This window comes from Solanum stenotomum, chromosome 9 (assembly GCF_019186545.1).
Source record: "Solanum stenotomum isolate F172 chromosome 9, ASM1918654v1, whole genome shotgun sequence".
Lineage (NCBI taxonomy): Eukaryota > Viridiplantae > Streptophyta > Magnoliopsida > Solanales > Solanaceae > Solanum > Solanum stenotomum.
In genome coordinates, this window is record NC_064290.1 from 55,419,272 (window position 1) to 55,424,246 (window position 4,975).

The following is a 4,975-nucleotide window of genomic DNA, read 5'->3' on the forward strand; positions in this document are numbered from 1 at the left end:
CTTGTATTTTTCTTTTGATTCAATTGTTATACTTTAGAGGCTTGTACACGTGACAACCAGATTTTGGGTGTATATTTGAGTTTCTTATAAAAATTTCCGCATTTTATTGTAATGGTTGAGTTTTAAGCTGACTTGTCTTGGTGGGTTAAGACGAGTGCCATCACGTCCATTTTTGGGTCGTGACACTTATTAAGAAAATAATTAGTGATATATGTATTATACCAAACTATCCCCTATTAAATAATGTCTTGAAAAATAATTTGGAAAATAAATATTTAATGCTGAGGGTAAAACATGAAAAAAAATTATGGTATTTTCTTGATTTGTCAAAAGTGATAACTAAAAATGATTTTTTTTTAATTTTTAAAATGTGACAAGTAAAAGTGAACGTAAAAAGTAATTAATATTGATGGTAGAAAAAATTAATTAATTTAATTAATATGTTAAAAGTAAAAGAAAAGGGTCAAAATGCCCTTAAACTATGCAAAAGAAACAAAAATGCCCTCCATTTGTAGTTTGGTCCAAAAATGTCCTTCCCATCAATACTTTGGTCCAAAAATGTCCTTATTGTTATTTTAGGTTAAAAAAAATGCTCATTTTTTCAAATAAATATATTATTTATTTTCTTTTTAACACATTCTTTTTCTAATAATAATTTTTAAAATAAACAAATGTTTATCTTACTTCAATTCAGAAAAAAATAAAAATGAAAATATTTCTTATTTTATTATAATTATTTTTTATCGTTATATAAATATAAATTAAAGATATATACTATGATCTTATACATATGAAATATATTATCTGTCAAAATAGTATATGAAGTTATTCTATTTTAATTGATAAGATGAGATTAGGAAGAAAAAAATACTTCCTGCATTTTTATTTGTTAAAGTGATTTTAAAAGGAAGAAAACAAGAACATGGCTCTTTAATAATATTTTAATGAAGAAGAAAATGTGTTTAAAAAGAAAAAATAATATACTTATTCGGAAAAGGGTATTTTTGACCCATTTAGTAATTATAGGGGAATTTTTAGACCAAAGTATTGACTGTCAGTGTATTTTTGGACCAAAATATTGATGGGAAAGATATTTTTGGACCGAACTATAAACGGAGGGCATTTTTATTTCTTTCACGTAATTTAAGGACATTTTTGCTAATTTTCCCTAAAAGTAATGTAAGTATTAATAAAATTTATTTTAAAAAAAAAGTAAATAAGTAAAAGCAAACGGAGGAATAGTGACATAGTCATCCCAAAGACATTAAATACATGCAACTATTCATGAAAACTGCACGTACGTCCATCATTCAGTCTCATCCTAAACCATCCACATTCTAATTGTTTATTCAGATTTTTAGTCAATTATACCACAATATTTAATTTTATATATACATAATGCAGATCGACGGAGTCACATACACCGAAGATATATATAGTAAGCTGAACGTCTTTCATTTAAAAAAGGAAAAAAGGACAAATATATCTCTGAACTATTGTAAATGGTATGCAGATATTTTCTGTCATATTTTTGAGACATTGGTGCCTCTGTCATCCAAAAACTAGAGCATATATGTCTTTCACTCTAACGAAAGACTAGATAGGAACATGTGGCACAATCTTATCCGTCGATTCAATATTTAATAAATGTCGGTCGGTGGATAAGATTATGACACGTGTGTGTAGGTTAGTATAAAGAGTATATATGCTCTAATCTTTGGACGGCAGGGGCACCAATATCCCAAACGGAGGGTATCTATATACCATTTACGATAATTCGGAGATTTATTTTCCCTTTAAAAAATACTGTAATAAATTTTCAACACCTATGATGAAATTAGGTATGCACAAACTGAATAACTAAAACAAAGTCTGTGGTAAATAGCAAATTAAAAATCCATATACTTTAAAGTCTAATTTCGTTTCCAACTGCTAGTTCCGCCCCGCAGCTGAACTGAGTTTTCATGCATTATTTTCAAATTTTAAATTAAGGCGTGTCAGTTAGATATACATAATGTAACTAGGTAGAAATTTGTTGGAATAATATCAATTTTAAATTGTTGGTGAGCTATATATATCTAAGTTCAAAGCATAAGTTTATTTTGGTGTGCAAATGTGATGTAAATACTAAGGAATCCTAAAAGGTTACGCATTTGAATAATTGGGTAACTGGAATTGAAGGATTGAAAAGTCAGTTTACCTAAGACCTTTAATTTGTTGAAGTGTATATTATATCTGATGACTTTGATTGCTTCGAGGTGCTTATTATGGCAATTAATACTGCATTCATTTTGTACCTAACTTTAAATTAATTATTACGACTATGCTCTAACTTACATTAAATGAATTTATTGAGTTGGTTTGTATTGAATTCAAGTTGCTCACCCACTCGCCTTCCACGAAAATATGTCAATATATATTGCAAATAACTTTGAAAATAGTAATAACCATTGTTTGACCAAAATTATTTATAATTATCTATTTAGATATTTATGCTTCTTGTTTCATGAGAATGAAATAATAGATGAATATATTTTTTGTAGTATTATAATCGGATTGTTGAAATTAGATCAATGGTATGTTATATGGTAACGAATGTTGAGCTTGTTAAAGTCTCTACATCCATAAGATGAGTAATGTAGAAATGTTAATGTAAAGATGGATGTATGCACATACCAAATTAGATAAGATTAAAAATGATTATATGTACCAACAGTTGCAAGCAACACAGTTTGGGGATAAAATGTGAGAAGCTTGTTTGAGATGATTTGGATATGTCATGCGTCTATATGTAGATGTAAGTGAAGGTGTTAAAAGCGGATATGATAGACCTAAATTATAATACACAAGGAAGTGGTCTTAAAAGACCTTCATATGCGCGGTGTGAATACAAACTTAAGCTAAAATTAGAGCACATTAATAAAAGAAAAAATATTGGTGATAGCGGTTGGCTGAAGATTAGTTTTAGACTTTTGGGAAACTTTTATTATTAGTAGTAGTAGTAATATTATATTAGTATTATTTTTAACTTATTTTGCAATTTTCTTTATTACGACGATAATATGTTCTTAAATAAAGAAATGAGGATTCATATAATTGATTCTAACATTTTGGAATTGGGGTGTGCTATTATTGATGTAGCATGTAGGTATGTATTCATGTCAATAAGGTAGTGCCAAAATGGGAAGATTTACCGCGAATGTCTTTTTTGGCATCATTTAGATTTTGTATTTATTTTATTTTAAAAAAAATAAGTTATGCAAATATAATCTGTCAGTTTGCTCAAAAATAATCTTTAAATTGTAATCTAAAAAGTCCATAAATATTAAAAAAGAAAAAAACATTTACAAAAGAATTATACTGAAAAAGGAAAAAAATGGGAAAATTTGAGCTAGAATTGAATCATTGATTTTTTCATGAGTTTGGATGATTTGAGATTTCAAAGGGTTGGTGAACTAAAATCATTCCAAATCCTCTTACAACATATTTGGATAACCACATAGAAATCAAACGGAGAAAAAAAAGTAATTGTTCATAATGTCAAAATTGTGAGAAGTAAAATGTTGTCTTTAAATTTCCTAAAAACAACTGAGAAATTGACTTTCAGGTAAAGATAAATGGAAATATATTTCCTTTTTTTAAAAAAAAATAAAAAAATCTTGCGATATTTCCAACATATCCCAAATTAGAGGAAAATAGAGAAGGGAAAATTATGCAGTTAAGCAAATTTATACTACTTAATTACTCATCATAGCTATAGTTTGCTATAATTACCACTCACGACTAACATTATACATTAGTTACGTGGGATGACTTCGAGAGTTTGTATATGTATAATTCGCAAAAAAATACAAATACATATGTTTAATATACAATTATCTAACCGATATACATATACATTTCACCTCTCTTCCCTCTCTCGCTCGCCTCTCTCCTCCCTCTCCCAATCTCGCTTGTCATATATACAAATGCATATGTATAATATACAATTATCTAACCGATATACATATACAATTTACCTCTCTGCCGTCTCTCGTTTGCCTCTCTCCTTCCTCTCCCAATCTGGTCACCTCTCTCCTCCCTCTTCCAATCTCGTTCGCCTCTCTCCTCCCTCTCCCAATCTTACTTTCCATATATACAAATTCATATATATATAATATACAATTATCTAACTGATATACATATACAATTCACCTCTCTCGCTCTCCTCTATACTCTCGCTCCCAGTATCGCTCGCCTCTCTCCTCCCTATGACATGTAGCTAGGAATTGTAATTATCAAACTATAGCTATGGAGAGTAATAAGGTTATTTTTGAGTGGCTATATGTGAAAGACGTTTAATAGGGAATTGGAAGTGTAGTAGTGAAATAGGCCCATTAACTTGTTGAAACAAAATGGCAAGTGGAGTGAGGCCCAGGAAATTGTTGTTAGAGTTTAGTGTAGCCCATTAATGAAGTTTTGTTGAAAGCAGCATTATGAGGTCCGTCGATGAAAAGTTACTAATAAGAAAAGCAACTACTCCTTTCAGCTTAATTTGTTGTACTCTATTAGTTTATAGGACTGTAAAAACCTACTATGAGATTTCCCACGTACGTTTTTTAAGTAACAAGAAAGGAGGCGGAGCGCGTAAATTAAATTAGTATATATATATCACCCTATATATTCCGCATTATAATTATTTACTTGTCCCATATCAATATTCTTTCGCAATATAGTTGAGTATGTACTCACTAAATATACATAAATGTTACACCATGCATGTGCAATTGGATTGGAAATACAAATGATAGAATATTGTTTTTGTGTGTGAAACAAATTACTCAAACACATGCATGCTGCAATAACATCAAATTTCTAGTCACTGCAAATCACGTTATATTTATCATTTGTATTCCCTTGTTACAAACTAAACTACTCCCTAGTTATTATATATGTGAAAAGAGAGTTTGAATAGAATTAGTGTTGAGAGAGATTT